Raw genomic sequence first — 17,407 nt, 5'->3', positions numbered from 1 at the left:
GGGGACTGCCCTGCCGAGGGATGGGGACAACAGATGATGGCAGGCTTCCTTCCAGCACCCAATAGTTATTGGGGACTTTCAGATAGCAGGGGCAGTACCCTGCACTGAAGGCCTCAACACATCCATTGCCACCTGGATGGAATGAGAGATATGTTATGATGGCTGTGGATGAGTTCAGCAAATTCCACCAAAAGATTGTGTTTAATGCTAAGAACTGCAACAGGTTCTCCTCTCCTCCTCTTCCCTCCCTAAGTGCTTAAAGGAACATTGCTTTTTGAGACTAGGGTTGCAGTTGGGGCAATGGGGATATGTGGGTCATAGGTGCAAATGTTTAGTTATGTGGGATGAATAAATTGTGGGCAGCTAATATACAGCATGGTAATAATGGTTACCGATAATGTATTATATACTTGCAAATTTCTAAGAGGATAGATCTTAAGTTAAATCTCACCATACACACACACAGAGAGAAGGACACCTATATGGAACTGATGGAAAAGTTGTTTAGCTTGATCGTGGTGATCTTTGCACCATGTATATAATTGATCAAATTATACACCTTTTAAAAAAACTTTTTCCTGGAGTGTTTTTTTTTTAATGTTTATTTATTTTGCAGAGTGGGGGTGGCAAGCAGGGGAGAGGCAGAGAGGGAGGGAGAGAAAGAATCTCAACTAGGCTCCATGCTATTAGCACAGAGCCTACGCGGGGCTCAATCTCATGAACCATGAGATCATGACCCGAGCCGAGATCAAGAGTCAGACTCTTAGCAGACTGAGACACCCAGATGCCCCTGTACACCTTAATATAAACAATTTCTGTAAGTCCAGGATATCTCAATAAAGTTGTCTTAAAGAAAGAAAACATTGCTTCTCTTAGCTAATTAACCTACCTTCTCCACCACCAACACTTTTATCACACTCTGTAATAGTTGGTTGTTTGGTGGCAAGTAACAGAAATCTCTTAAGCTGGATCAAATATTAAAGAAAATATTATAGAACTCAAAAGCCCAAGGATAAGGACAGGGATGGTGCAATTGGGGCCACAGCTCCATTTTCTCTGATTCTTTCAACTTTTTCTCCCTGTTTTGGTTTCAGTCTTGATTGGTTCCCCTCATAGCAGTGAAATGGCTGCTTTAGGATTCACATTCCTCAACACTCCACCCCGGAAGAAAAAGGAAACAGACAGAACGTATCTCTGAGGAGTTCCAAGCAGAGCCCATCCAGTCTTGAAGGTCTACACAGGGCCACCAGTGTGAGCTTAGTGTTGGCCATATGCCCTAGTCCTAGATTTGGAGTGGAGTTAGCTTTCTCTGAACCATACAAGCTGTGAGATCAAGCAAAGTTTACCTGAACAAAATTAAAATTATTACCCAGAGAGGGTAATAGGATATATTAGGATTATTAGGATAATTTATTTATTTATTATTTATTAGGATTATTACCCACGGTGGGGGGGGGGGGGATGAGTGTTAAATAGTAACCATAATATCCCACTATAGTCCACCCCTTTGGTGCCCCAACATCAGTACATTCTCATTCCCTTACATTGTCATCAGAAATACCCACACTGGGCAAATGTAGACTCACCTCCTCCCTCAAAGGGTGAAGCCCTATGACTCATCTAGTTACTGGATTCAGATTCAAGTTTGTATTTGCTGGAAGATGCATCATAATCTCCATCATGTCTGGAAGTAACAACTCACGGGATGGTAACCTATAAATTAAATTCTGAACTTCACTACCATCAACATAGTCAGTGCTAGGGGGGAAAAAAAAAACCCAGTGTATCTGCAATAAAATTTTCCAGAAGGGCAATTCTCCATTTGAAGAAGGGGACAATGGGAAACACATTCAGATGTCATTGCCCTATAGTATATACAATATTGAGGAAATATTGGGGGAATTCCTTGCCATGATGGTAAAGCAAGTTCCTCAGTTGGCAGAGATAGTTGCCCCCAGTTCTGGGTTCAGGTGTATCTGCCCCATCCACTGCCTTGCTAAAATCTGAGTGGGCATAAGGTTGATGTCTTTGGAGGAGTATCACTGCTTTAACAACACACTTCTTGTGGGTACAGGTTCGGGGATTGCCCCGAGGAATGGGCAATTTCAGGCATTAGTTGGCCACTTGCTTTGGCAAGTCAGTACCCTAAAGAATTTACTGGGTTTCTTCTATTCAAGTCCATGGGCCAGTAGTTCAAGCTGGATTTTGTTTCAGGTCAGAATCCTTGAACTGGCAACTGGGCTCTGTGTCTTGCCCACTGCCCTGCTCCTCAGATTCATGGCATCTTCCTTTACCTCTGATGTGAAGGTACCCCAAGTCTGCTCCCTGCCCCCCAGATATATCCTAGCTGCATATTCACAGTGAGTTGTCGCTGTCATCAAGCTAGATATATCTAAGATCAGATGCTCCATAGAGACCTGAGAATTGGGGGCACTGCTTTTCCAGGGCCCCAATCTTTTGTTAAGTCACCCTACTTGCTGCCCGTGTTCTAACTTTAGCTCGATACTTTAGCTTTGCCAACCCAGTGGAGCTTGCTTATCGAAATCCAGTCACTTTGGATTGCAGGCCACTGGCAGAAAGACCCTCTCTCAGCAAAGCTGGGTTTTTATCCCTCCCCATTTTCAAATGGGCACCCCTCCTTCTAGCCAACATCCTGAGTATTTCCCTCCAGATCTCCAAATGTCACATCTCCCTACACATAGGGTCTCTATCACAGGGTAAAACAGGAATAAGCAGCCATTTTGCTAAACCGCAATCACCGTCTTTCTAGTTCTGGGTAGAGACACCCTGCTGCTCTCTGTGCGAATATGTCTTCTTGGCTGAGCCACTTTTGAGGTTTAGTTATTGTAGTATCCCTTTCTTGGTACCAAACTCTGGGTCAGTTTGGACAGTTCATAATTCAAGTAACAGAAAAATCCAATTCAAACTGGCTTGCACAGTAAGAAGGTTTTATTAACATATGCCACCTAAAAGCCCAGAGGTGGATCACAAGCCTTCAGCTTGAGTTCCCTGCAAATCTCTTGGCTCAGCTTTCCTTTACATGTCGGCTCAGTCCTCAGCTTGACTCCTTTTTGGAAATAATCGGGCTGTAGCCGGACTGGTGTCCCTTTTGCAAGATGCTACCCCCTCCCCCAAAGGAAAACTGTTTTTCCCTCGAAGCTGCCAATGGATGCTTTCTCCAGTCCAAACTGTCCCATGCCAAGCCCTGATGTGTGTCCTTCCTCTGGTTCAGAAGGCAAGTCAGTGACCTACAAAGCACATAGGCTGCAGGGGTGGGGGTGGGGCACAAAATCGGGGTAGCTGCCATGTTAGTGGGGGTAGTCGTCCCCTACCACGATACGGAACAAGGTCAGGAGAGCATACCAGTGTCCACCACATGGTCCTCAGTAGATTGTGAGGGCCACGGCTACCTCCTAATGCCCTTTGCTGCCCACCCCAGTCCCAGTCCCAGTGCCTGGTATGCAGTAAGTGCTCAGTGACCTAAGTGACTGATCCATCCACTGTTTGCAAACACTTCCAGCACTGGTCCCCTTGCCTGTTCTTATGCTCCCAATTCCCCACATTTAACGTCCAGCCCGCCTTGTAAGCTTTCCTGCTCCAGGAGACACTTGTGACACTTTAGAGACACAAATTCTCTAAAAAGCGATGAATCCGAAGGCACCGATTGTAATAGCCAGGGGACTCCTAAGAACAGAGGCCTTGATGTGTGGTGGGTTCGAGGAAGGATAGCGGGAGCCAAGACTGGTTGTCCAGGGGCCCCTGACACTGTGGGCCTCAAATACACAGATGTGTAAGCTGGGAATACACTATTATGTGGAGGGCATCGATCTCTTCAGCAGCTCAATATGAAGATCTCTCTTAATCGGTGCAAATGCATTAAAGGGTGAGCTCTACAGCCCCCATCCTTGGATGATGAGTCGGGATCAGGGGTCCAGCTCAGGTCTGGGCTATAGGAGATCAGAGTTTCTAAGCAAGAGGAAGAGCCCCAGAGAGTTCTGGCGGGGCTCACCAGGTTTGCCCAGGGAAAATTCCACTCACTATCCACGTTGGCCATCTGGTAAGTTAAACAGTTCTGCCCATTAAAAGAATAAATGGAAACTACAACATTGCTATCAATGCAGCAGCAGCATCAAAGACAGGTAATGATTAGCAACACCTTGTGTGTATTTGCTTTTCTCACACACCTCATCTCACTTTGATCCTTGAAACACTCTGGGGCATAGGCAGCAGCGATTTTGATCCTCCTGAGGACCCACTAAATAGAAGGCCCTCACATTCATTAGGATGTTTTTATCTGCGACAGTCGTTCTTAACTGGGTGCAAATTGTTTCCCCCTCTAAACCCCAAACATTTGGCAATCCGTCTGGAGACACTCTGGGGTGTCAAAGCTGAGGGAGAGGGTAGTGCTATTGCCATCTAATGTGTAGAAGTCAGGGCACCGCCGAACGTCCCGTAATGCACACAACAGACCTCCCACAACAAAGAATTATCCAGCCCCAAATGTCAATAGTTTCAAGGATGAGAAACCCTTGGCTAAAAGTAATAGAAAACCCTGACTCAAATGGTCTTAAACAAGAAATATTTTTCTTTTTTTTAACGTTTATTTATTTTTGAGACAGAAAGAGAGACAGAGCATGAACGGGGGAGGGGCAGAGAGAGAGGGAGACACAGAATCGGAAGCAGGCTCCAGGCTCCAAGCCGTCAGCCCAGAGCCCGACGTGGGGCTCGAACTCACGGACCGCGAGATCGTGACCTGAGCTGAAGTCAGACGCTTAACCGACTGAGCCACCCAGGCGCCCCAAGAAATACTTTTCTAATCTCACATAATCAGAAATCCATTGGTGAAGTGGACCCCAGGATTTTGTCCGTTAGTGGCCGTGTCAATAACCAGACTAGCAGCGTCCAAGGTCCCAAGGTGCATACAGAATTTGTGTGGATCCTGTCCTGACATGGAAACTTCCAAAGGAAGGACAGACCATTTCTTCTTAAGTGTCTCCAGAACCTCTTCAGTAGAACTTGCCTTAGTTTCATTGGCCAGAACCAGACAACATGTCTGCCTGTAAGCCAGTCACTGGCCAGGGGAGTGGTCTGTGTGGAGGTGTGGATGAGGTCAGCCCCCTGAACATAAATAAGGCAGCTCAGAGAATGCCAGGTTCTGGAACAAGTAGGGAGAGGCGGTGGATATTGGGTAGCAAAGGCCCGTGTCCACCACGTCTTTCAACTAGTCAAAGGATCGGGCCATCACAAGTAGCGCTTCTCAAAGTTTAATGTGCACACAGACCACCCGTGGCGGGGGTGGGGAAGTCTTGTCTAAAAATGGGGGTTCTGATGCAACAGGTCTGGGGTGTGACCCGAGGTGCTGCATTCCTAACCAGCTCTCAAGAAGATGCCCAATCTGGGGGCCCACAGATCACACTTTGAGTGGCAGGGAATTACATGATGCTATTCCCCCGCCACCTTTTTTACATTTTATATTGAATTGTGGCAAAATACACATAGCAGAAAATTTATGTCTTAACTATTCTTAGGTGTCTAGTTAGGTGGTGTTGAGTATATTCACACTGCTGTGCAACCAACCTCCAGAAGTCTTTTCATCTTGCAAAACTGAAAACTAAGTCAAATTTAAAATTGACTACTCCAGATTGCTCATATAAGTAGAATCATCAGTATTTGTCTTTTTGTGGCTGGCTTATTTCACTTAGCATGATGTCTTCAAGGTTCAACCATGTTGTATCATGCACGGGTCAGAATCTTCTTCTTTAAGTTCATTTATTTATTTTGAGAGAGAGAGAGAGAGAGAGAGAGGCAGGGTGTGTGTGTGGGGGGGAGCATAAAGGGAAAGAGAGAGAGAATCCCAAGTAGGCTCCGCACTGTCAGCAGTGTGAGCCTGACATGGGGCTTGAACTCATGAACCCTGAGATCAAGACCTGAGCTGAAATCAAGAGTTGGATGCTTAACCGACTGAGCCACCCAGGCACCCCAGAATCATCATCTTTTTTAAGAATGAATAATATTCCACTGTATGGATACATCACAGCTTGTTTATTCACTCGCCCATCAGTGGACATTTGGCTTGCTTCTACCTTTGGCTATTGGGAATAATGCAGCTATCAACATAGGTGGCCAAATATCTCTTCAAGATCCTGCTTTCAAATCTTTTGGATTGAGTGGAATCGCTGGATTATATGGTAATTCTAAGTTTCATCTTTGGAGGACCACTGCACAGTTTTCCACAGTGACTGTACCAATGCCGTGTATTCTTAAACTTTACCACACATTAGGCTCATGCTGGGAGATACAACCCATGCTTGGGTCCCTCCTCTACCATTGGACTTAATCAGCACAGGCCGTGGGCCGGACATTGGAACTTTTAAAAACTCTCAGGTGAGTCCAATATACTGCCAAGTTTGAGAACCACTGTTTCTCTGTCATTTGCTTTTTTCTCATAAAGTTATGAGCAGGTTTTCTAGGATGATGGGATTTCAACTAAATGGGACTTTATAGTGGGTTGTCTAATGTCCGTGTTTCCAGATGGCTGATGCTCACCAACTAGCAGGCAGTGTCTGTCCCCCTTCCCCAGGCACATCAAATCCTCATTAGCCATCGATAGGAAGATTTAACTATGACCCCTGACGGCTTTGAAGTCAGAGAACTTCAGAGCGGACAGACCTCAATAGCGGCCTACTCCTTTTTTTTTTTTTTTTTTTTTTTTAATTAAAAAAAGGGATCTTCACTTCAAAGGAAATTTTACCTGGAATCCCTTTATATAAAATAGATCAAAGCAGAATTACTCTATTGACTTTCGAACGAGGGGAGGGCACTAAAGCCTACCCTGGATATGTGGCGCCATCCCTATGCCCCCTCCCTTAGGTCCCCTTCAAACCTCTGTCTGATCCAGCCTAAAACCCTCATTTCACCCTAAGAAAACCAAGGCCCCAGAATTTCAGCGGCCTGCTCAACATCCTGCACCTAGCACAATATGGTTGGCTCTGTTTCCCAGAGGAGCACTCCTTCTAAGTCTCCGGGCAGCTCCTGGGTGGGATTCAGGGTGGGCTACATTATGGTCAGATCAATCACTTGACCACCCTATGACAATACTACCGCAGATGCCTTAACATGGTCCCGCCCCATGAAAGAGTCTTATATTACAAGGTGTTCTCTCAATGACACCATTTTGAACCACAAAGTACTGTTTGGGGAGGATACATTGGCGGGAAATGACTTTAACCAAGTCTGGTTTTAAAGGCTCAGAAAGTCACTTACCTGTTTAAATAAGGAGTAAAAGGGTCAATGGAATTTAATCATGATTCCCAAAGGAATGACCTTCTAGTTGCAAATGTTTGGCATCCTTTAAAGATCATTTTAAAAATCTATACAATAAGTCTTTGTAAGGAGGCAATCACAAGTGCCCCATCAGATTAATGGAGTGGTGGTGGTGGTGGGGGGGGGGGAGGGTACTGCTCTAATGTCATACAAATTGGAACTGGGAGCTTGGGATACAATTTCTGGTGGGGACATCATTGTACACAAATTCAAAAAGTGAACATCTCAACAACCATTAGCTGGAAGGGAAGTTCATTATTCTCTGGAGCCCAAGTAAGATGACTCAGGGAGTGACCCCAGTGATAGAGACACAGGTGTGGACCATACATGAATATAGTTAGAATACGATAGTTTCTTTGAAATCTAAATGGAAAAGTGTAATATTTCTAAATATATTACTTTGCATAATATGTGATTTTAAATGTATATAATTAAATTATGAAATGAAAAGGTGTAAGTAAACTATTTTATCTACATCCCTATGAGTTCGTATATTCAAATGGCCAAAAACACCATTCGGGGGTGGGGAGGGGTCTTCTTGTTGAGTAAATGAAAGATTATCTTATTTTTGTGTTTGCTTTTTTTTTTTTAACGTTTATTTATTTTTGAGACAGAGAGAGACAGAGCATGAATGGGGGAGGGTCAGAGAGAGGGAGACACAGAATCTGAAACAGGCTCCAGGCTCTGAGCTGTCAGCACAGAGCCCGACACAGGGCTTGAACTCATGGACCACAAGATGATGACCTGAACCGAAGTCGGCCGCTTAACCAACTGAGCCACCCAGGCGCCCCATGTGTTTGCTTTATATTTGGGCATATGTGACACTGCCTACTCTAGGGAACTGAGGTTTTTTTTTTTTTTTTTTTAATTTTTTAAGTTTATTTATTTATTTTCAAGAGATAGAGAGAGAGAGCCGGCAGGAGAGAGGCAGCCCAAGTCAGCATGGAGTCTGAGTGGGGCTCAAACTCACAGACTGTTAGATCATGACCTGAGCCAAAACCACAAGTTGGACACTTAACCAACTGAGCCACCCAGGAGCCCTGGGAACTGAGATGTTAATACTACCTAAGCTTTGTGTTTTGCTCTCACGTTTTATTGAAGGGATATGGGACAGAAATCTGCATAGGCAGTAACATTGTTGAAAATGCTGCTACCCACATTTTGTTCTAGAAAATGCCCCCTGTGGTGAATGTTTTTTTAATGTGGAGAAAAAAGTATACCTTTCAAATCTGGTATATTTCTACCTTGATGAAGAAACAGAATTTGTAAACATATTTCTCTTTTTACTCAGCCTGCTGGGAAGCTTTGAGCTCAACCAAATGGCCACATAGAGAAATTAGCATGGATAAAACCTCTCTCCCCTCCTGGTCACCATATATGCTGCATCTGCTCAATGCCCTCATTTTCTTTCTAATTTTGCTTTAAAACTTAAATTCATGTGCTCAGAGTACACACTATTTAAATTATGCTGTTTTACTTTGTGCTCAAAGCCTCAAAGATACGGAGAATAAAAATCATTCCTAAACTAAGCAGATTTATGGAAAAATTAAGGTCCATCCCTATGGCTTCAAAACACTGCAGCCTTGTAGCACCAAGAGAAGGCAAGAGAATGAGGGTTAGAATAATCTCAGGATTGTCCCTACAGAGGCCTTTGGCCTGCAGTGTGTGGATGGGGAGACAATGGAGTTGGACCAGAAGGGAATGAGGACAGTAGACACTTCTCACCATCAGGATCCAAGGGAATGTTGTTTGTCAAATACCACTCCTGGCTCTATATACCTCTGCCCTGCTCTTCCAAGCTACATCTTCTCTCTTCAAATGAACCAGTCTGCCTCTGCCTCCCAGTCATTCACAAAGAATAAAAAGAAGGGTGGTAATATTCCTTGGACAATGAAGTCTGACCCTGCGGGGCTCTCTCCCTCTTAGCCGTTAAAGTTCTGAGGAGACACTGTAAGGTTGCCTCCCTTTTTGGATGGACGCTCATGGCCTCAAGACATAGGGCTCCACTTTGTACCGTCAACTCAGGAATTACTTTCCAGGGCCTACCATGCTCACCACAGTGTCATGGGATTGGCCCATGGACACACCTCACCTTCTCAGACTACATGCTGGAGCACCTATGAATGCTTTCTCTGTGAGGATGGCTCAGTGGATGGGCTCTAAGCCGGCTGGCGGCCCTCTTTGCCACCACATATGGAGAGCCTGCCTGAAAAGGAAGCAACATGGACAAAAGCAGATCTGAGAGACAGAAGCCCCAGGCAATGCAGATGGGCAGAAGAAACGCCCAATATAGGGAGTCAGAGATAAGTGGGTGCAAATACCTGCCCCTTCACTTACTAGCTGGGAGACTTGAGAGGATTTCTGAACCAAAGACTCGATTTCCTCATCTGTAAGGTGAGCATAATGAATGTCACCCAACCACAAGGTGGCTGTGCAGATCAGATGAGTTAACTGAATGTCAAACGTGCAGTACTCTGTCTGGAAGAGAGTAAAGACTGCTGCAGGACAGCCAATTCAATGGGGTTGTATTACATCACGACTTCCCAAGCCCATTATTATACAGATCTCTATGGTTATATGATCAAGTGGATTTCTATTGCACTAAGCACTATCTTCTTGTTTGTTTTTAAGTTTTTATTTAAATTCCAGCTGGTTAAAATACACTGTAATATTAGTTGCAGGTGTACAACATAGTGATTCATCACTTCCATACAACACCTAGTGCTCATCACTACAAGGGGTCTCCTTAATCTCCATCATCTATTTCATTCACCCCTTCCACACCTCCCCTCCAGCAACCCTCAGTTTGTTCTTTATAGATTGCTTTCTGGTTTGCCTCTTTTTTCCCTTGCTATGTTCATCTGTTTCATTTCCTTTTTTTTTTTTTTTTTTTTTTTTTTTTTTACTGTTTGTTTATTTTAGAGACAGAGAGGCGAAGCACAAGCTGGGGAGGGGCAGAGAGAGCTGGAGACAGAATCTGAAGCAGGCTGCAAGGCTCCAAGCTGTCAGCACAGAGCCCAACGTGGAGCTTGAACTCACGAACCATGACATCATGACCTGAGCCGAAGTCAGACACTCAACCGACTGAGCCACCCAGGTGCCCCGGTTTCATTTCTTAAATCCCACATATGAGTGAAATCATATCTATCTTTCTCTGACTGACTGACTTCGCTTAGCATAATACACCATAGCTATATCCGTGTCATTGCAAATGGCAAGATTTCATTCTTTTTGATGGCTGAGTAATATTCCATCGTATATAAACACCACATCTTCTTTATCCATTCATCAGTTGATGCATGTTTGGGCTCTTTCCATAATTTGGCTATTATTGATAATGCTGCTATAAACATTGGGTTGTGCATATCCCTTCGAATCAGTATTTTTGTATCCTTTGGGTAAATACCCAGTAGCGCAATTGCTAGATCATAAAGTAGTACTACTTTTAACTTTTTTGCAGAACCTCCATACTGTTCTCCAGAGTAGCTGCACCAGTTTGCATTCCCACCAACAGTATAAGAGGGTTCTCCTTTCTTTGTACCCTCGCCGACACCTGTTGTTTCCCGTGTTGTTGGTTTTAGCCATTCTGACAGGTGTGAGGTGATATCTCATTGCAGTTTTGAGTTGTAGTTCCCTGATGAGTGAGCACTAACTCCTAAAACATGAGCTTGTGTGTCCTTCACATCCCATGGAAAGACCCTCTGGCAACTGCCCCTATAAGGAGTTACCTATTGTCTACCTCTGTTCAGCACAGGCTGTCTCTAATTCTGGGACCAGCACCTCTACTTCCCTGTGGGCATTCACTCTTTTCCAAACCTCAGTCTCTATCTTCCCAATACCCTGGTGTCAGGGGGCAACCATGTTTAGGCCTAGACAGTGAAACTCGTATATCATTTTGGCCACCGCAAATGGTTCTGAGACGGGTGCATTCTCTAGCCCAGCCCAAGCTCAGTTGGTAGAATAGGAGTACAAAACTGCTGGTGATGACCTCCGCCATCACCCATATCTGAGAACCTGCCTAGGAAGGAAGCAACATGTAGGAAAACAGATCTGTGAGAAGGAAAGAGACAGAGTCCCAGTACTCATTTGCAAACCTGGATCTAGCTGTGCCTGAAGGCACCTACTTCTGGACTTTTCAGTGGTATCAGAAAATTTCTCTCACTTTTGTTTAATGCAATTTAAGTTGGGATTGTGCGATTTATGACTAATATACCCCCAATGTTCATTCACTCATTCACCCACTCGTTCAACAAGTGTTTGTGGTATACCTTCCAGGCACCGAGTACAACGCAAGGTACAGAAGCATTCTCATTCCACCCAGAGGCCTGGGGCAGGATTAGCCCCACAGCTAGGCATCAGGGGTGGAAAAAAATCATTTTTCAATGACCATTAATGCTTACCACTCACAAATAAAAGCAATATTTGCCTTTCTTGCCCTTAACTCCATTAACTCCAATTCTACAATGGCAAACAAGATTCCTCTGCTCCTTGGTGGCTGTCTTACACATGACCCTTTAATTGTAAATCTTTCTCCTGATGCATGCAATGAATACCCAAATAAATGCAAGGATTCCTCAGAAGTTTACTGAGCACCATCTGTTACAGGCCTTGAGTCAAGCCTGTGAACATGTAGGACAAAGATTTCTGTGTGCCTGTCAGAGAAAACCTCAGTGATGAGGGGGAACGTTCCCAGAAGCAAGAGATCACCTCTTCAGGAACTGTAAAGGAGAGGGACGACTGTCAAGCCTGTGAACATGTAGGACAAAGATTTCTGTGTGCCTGTCAGAGAAAACCTCAGTGATGAGGGGGAACGTTCCCAGAAGCAAGAGGTCACCTCTTCAGGAACTGTAAAGGAGAGGGACGACTGTCTTCCCAGGCTCCAGACTTGAAAGGTCAGTGTAGGTCTCCTAGAGCCCTCTGGGGTGTGCTGGATTGAGGGTAGGAGACCTGAGTCTCATCTCAGCTCTGCCCATGAACTTGGGCGTGTGACCTTGCTCAAGTCACTTCCATTTCATGTGTATAAAGTCAGAATGTTGATTAGCTGGACCTAATCGTTCTGATCCCTCCCAACATTGTGTGTCTATGTTAACTTATGCCTTTTTGGTGGTACAAAATTCATACAGGTTTGTCATCCCTTTTCTGCCATTTTCAGGTCCAAAAAGCTCTGAAAACCAGAAGATTGTTTTGTTTACAAAAAAAAAAAAAAAACGTATTTGGCAGCAAAACCTGGCCTGGACCAACATAAAGCTATTTATAGTCTTTATTATCCCTCTTAGTGTGAATATTTATACATTTCACCACAAGAATATTAATGGGTTTGTTTACAGCATACTGAGCCAGACTCTACCAGGAATGTTCTATAACACACAGAACCAGCACCATATTGCCTTTCTAAAATTAAAAACAAAATCTGAATTCTCCAAAACTTCTAGCCCCAGTGGTTTAGACGTAGGTTTTATAGATGTAGGCTAAGATCACTGTGCCTGCAGCCAAAACACCCTGCAACAATCTCTTGCAGAAGGCACTTGTCTCCCCGGCTTGTCCACACTCCTTTCTTGTCCATGTCACTAAGGCTTCAACCCCCTCTCCCCAAATAGGCACTTGTCTTCCCGGCTTGTCCACACTCCATCTTTCTTGTCCGTGTCACTAAGGCTCTCAACCCCCTCTCCCTGATTATCCTGTCTGCTCTGGATAGCCTCTGTCTGGATGGTAGTTCTAACTGGGACCATTGCTGGTCACATCTTTGCTTCATGAAAACATTTCCTGTACTTTGGAGCCTTGTTCTCTGCAAAGGACCGGGGTCTGAGCTAAGAAAATAAGTCACCTAAGGAATGGTTGAGTGTATTAGCTACCCTCTGTGGACAAGACATCTGCATTTGTAACGGATGTGGGGGGCTTATTTTTATCTTTTTTATTTTTATTTTTTTAAATTTTCTTGTGTATTTATTTTGAGAGAGAGACAAAGAGAGCAAGCAGAGAAAGGGTAGAGAGAGATGGAGAGAGAGACCATCCTAAGCAGGCTCTGCATTGTCAGCACAGAGCCCAATGCAGGGCTCGAACTTGTGAACCGTGAGACCTCGACCTCAGCCAAAACCAAGAGTCGGACACTTAACTGCCTGAGCCAACCAGGCAGCCCTGTATTTTTATTTTTAATTGTGAGAAAATACTCATCACACAAAATTTACCATCTTAATAATTTTTAAGTGTACATTTCATAGTGTAAAGTCTATCCATATAGTTGTGTAAGCAATCTCCAGAACTTCTTCATATGCATTAAATTCTAACTGCACCCCCCCCCCCATTCCCCACACCCCCAGCCCCTGGAAACCACCATTCTTTCTGTTTCTATGAATTTGATACCTCGTATAAGTGGAATCATACATTTGTCTCTTTGTGACTGGCTTTTCCCATTTAGCATAATGTCTTCAAGGTTCACCCACTTTGTGTCATGTGTCAGATTTTCTTTTTAAGGTTGAAAAATATTCCATTGTGAGTATATACCAAATTTTATCATCATTCATTCATTGAGGGACATTTGGGTTGCCTCCACCATTTGGCTATAGTGAGTAAATCTGCTATGAATATGCCTCTCTCTGCTATTACAGCCCCAGAGAGATGGGGAAAGCAATGTCATCTTGGGAAGGGAGAGGATTTCCCCCTAGAAAGAAGAAAAGAGAAAGGGACAGCCTATCTCTTCTGCCTCTTTCTGGAGAAAGCTTGTTCCATTATCCACAAGAGAGAAGACAATGTCTGGGAAGTCGGTAATAGGGGCAGGGGACTTGGTCTTCCCTCTCTGGGACACAAATCCCAAAGTGGGCAGACATGCTGGATTCTAGAGGGTAACATCTGGGATACCAGCTCGGCTGTGAAAAGGGTGTCTGAGACCTAGTGGCCTCCTTCCTTGGGCGTACCCAGAGATGACAGGAACAGGCACTTTCAGAACGTTAGGGGCGGTGGTGCAGCACTGTGAACAACGGCTAGATAGATGAGCCTGTGCACAAGGCAGAAGATACTGCAAGGGCTGATGGGCTAGCCGAAGCCTGGAGTCAGAAAGAAGAGGCCCCATGAGCGGAGACCTTACAACCAGGGCAAAGGTTCACGTCACAGACTCCAGAAGTGGGTGCCAAGATACCCCTAAAAGACCAGAAGGGGCTAATCACTTGTATGGACCAGAGCGGCCACACTGCCACAGGATCAGACTATTGCCCTGCAGATCCCATGAGTATTCAAAGCCCTGGGCCCCATAAGGACGGATCAGCACCTCTCCCCACCCCCACAGCACAAATCCCCTTAGGGAAGGCAGGGAGGGGCAGAGGGGTCCCTAAGGAAACACACTTTCCAACACAGACTCTTTAAGGTTTGCAACTGAAAAGACAGAGTAGTAGGTCCAGAGCCCGTGGACCAGCTGATATGCCCAGCCCCCAGCTGCTTGTGCCGCTGTTTATGCTTCCAAGGGTGGCTCTCTCTCCAGAGCAGGGTCTCAGCAATGGAAGCCACCACGCCTGGAGACACCTGGGAGGTTAGAAGGCCCAGGCCCTGCCTGAGGGTGGCCAGTGACCTCGGACCTTGAAGAAGAAAAACCCGATCCCCTCTTCTCAAGGTGGGACCAACTCTCCGGCACCACTCTTGTTCCAGAACGCTCATGGTGCCAGGTGGAAGCTGATTCCAGCCGGCACCACAACTTACGGAGCTCCTGCTCGCCTGTTTCCCTGCCCTGAGGGTTTATCATGAGGGTAGCCAGATTTAGAAAGTAAAAATACAAAATGCTCAGTTAGGTTTGAATTTCAAATAAATAATAATAAAAAAAAAAACTTATAGGCTAAGTACGATCCCCAAGTATTTCATAAGACAGACGTACCAGGGGCGCCTGGGTGGTTCAGTCGGTTAAGCATCTGACTCTTGGTTTCGGCTCAGGTCATGATGTCATGGTTCATGGGCTGAAGCCCTGTGTCAGGCTCCATGCTGACAGCATGGGGCCTGCTTGGGGTTCTCTCTCCCTCCCTCTCTGCCTCTGCCTCTCCCTCTCAAAATAAATAAACTTTAAACAAAAAAAGAGACAGACATACCAAAGAGGTTATTCACTGATTATCTGAAATTCAAATTTCACGGGGAATCCTGCATTTTTTTTCAGGCAGCTCTCTCCTACACCTCCGACTCAGCAGAAGCCCCTAAATCTGCCCACACTCCCGACCCTGGGCTGCCAGGTGAACTACAGGAGTCGGAAATTCTTTCTGTTGGGCTTTCCCTCCTGGATCTTATTCCACTTATGCCTCCCCGTCTGGATCTGATGAAAGCCGCAGACTCACAAAGCTTGTAGCTAAGGGGGAAATGGCATGATAATACGTGGCTAGGAAGATAATTGCTGTAGGACAACACATCACTCAGAAGTCGCCTTGAGGCAAACACTAGTTTGGACGTCAGGGCGCCCCTGCTCATGTGGAAAGAACGTCTGGTGCCAGCAGGGCTCACCCTGGGTCTGGGAACCGAAACAAGGATTGTGGGCAAGTGGGAGAAATGGAACCAAACAGATGTGGTTCGGGCAGGGACACCTGCTACCATCGCTGCTGTCGGCCTTCTGAGGCCTCTCCTGGAGAGGAAAGAGCGTGGGCTTTGGAGCCCCCCGGATCTGAGCGACATCCCAACATTGCCTCTTACTAGATATGGGGCCCTCTTTGCCCTGCGGGCCTTACTTTCTCCACCTACTACGTGCTTGCCTCTTTCTGGCCGTAGTCCCACAGAATCCTCAAAATTCATTCGGCAGCACTGGAAAATTGTTTCTGTTTTGAGACATGGAGCAACTAAGGCCCAGAGGGGCAAAGAGGGTCCCATTATCTAGTAAGAGGCAACATTGGGATGTCGCTCAGATCTGGGGGGGCTCCAAAGCCCACACTCTTTCCTCTCCAAGAGAGGCCTCAGAAGGCCAACAGCAGCAACAGTAGCAGGTGTCCTTGCCTGCCCACATCCTCTTGGGGATTCACGGTTCCCTCAGCCGGCATCTGTGGCTCTCCCGGCAGCTGACGCGTGCCAGCAGATGGATAAATGCTCAGTGCTGGCAGGGCTCAGGTGGGACAACTTGGAGGCGTGTTCCAGGTCACCTCCAAGATGTCCCCAGAGGGGTCGAGTCCCGATGGCTTGTGAGCAGAGTTAGTGGCCTCTCCCTTCCTGTTTTAACTCCTCGCTCTCCTGCTTGTATGACCTGAACCCCTCCCGGATGAACTAACTGCACTTCAACTAGGGTCTCAGGGTTGGTGACTGGGAAAGCCAGCCTAAGAGAGCAGTTAGTGCCTCTCTAGGTTCCCCAAGGCATCATGGGAAGTTCTTTCCCATGTATTACCTCATTCACCCTGCTCTCCCTGTGAGGACGTGGGTTCTGTGATTGCCCCCATTTGACAGATAAAATGCTTTCACCGACCCAAGGCATTGCCGGGCCTCAAACCCAAGTGAGCCTCAGACTAAAATCTGCATTCCCAAGTGCTGAGTCGTCAGGAGAGGTTTCTGCTGGGTTTCTGGGCTGTCGTTTTCTCTCCTTCCAGCTCTGCCCTGCATTCTTTCAATTGGGTGCAAATACGAACTGGGGCGGCTGGCCGATGGCCAGCACGGGGACGTCTCGTGGTATAGGGGGAACGGTGCAGTTGTATACTATCGTAAGCGCTGCACTGGTCCCACCCTAAGATACGTGAGGTCACCACGCCATGTGTCTTCCGCCTGTGCTTTGTCAGACAGCACGCTTTAGGCCTAGATTCAGCTTTCCTTGATTCCTTTTGCTCACATTTTATGTACCTGTCCTTGTTTCCTGGTCCTCAGCCTAGTGGTCCTTCTTCTAAGGACCCCTCCCATTCTGCATGTCTCTGGTTGCGAGGGCGTGTGTCTATGTTCTAGGAGTTTCAGTTCAGAAAATGGCCCTTACCCATTTTCCCAAGTGCACAAAGGTTGGGTGACTTACCCAACCTTCCCAAGTGCAAAAAGTCTTCCCCAAAAAATCACTAGCCTTCTAGGCTCTGGCTTCAGATAGAGGCCCCCGCCAGACAGTGGTGTTCTTCTCTTTCTGATTTGTTTCCATTCAAAGCCAGGTTCTTAAGGCCAT

At 45.9% G+C, this 17,407-nt stretch overlaps 1 protein-coding gene across 4 annotated transcripts in view; it reads right to left on the bottom strand.

Annotated features, from left to right (window-relative positions):
• The window catches only part of BANF2 (BANF family member 2), a 50,626-nt gene that overhangs the window by 13,327 nt on the left and 19,892 nt on the right, over positions 1-17,407 (bottom strand). The window lies entirely within an intron of this gene.

This window comes from Leopardus geoffroyi, chromosome A3 (assembly GCF_018350155.1).
Source record: "Leopardus geoffroyi isolate Oge1 chromosome A3, O.geoffroyi_Oge1_pat1.0, whole genome shotgun sequence".
Lineage (NCBI taxonomy): Eukaryota > Metazoa > Chordata > Mammalia > Carnivora > Felidae > Leopardus > Leopardus geoffroyi.
The sequence above is the reverse complement of the archived record's forward strand: the minus strand, read 5'-3'. Positions and strand labels throughout refer to the sequence as shown.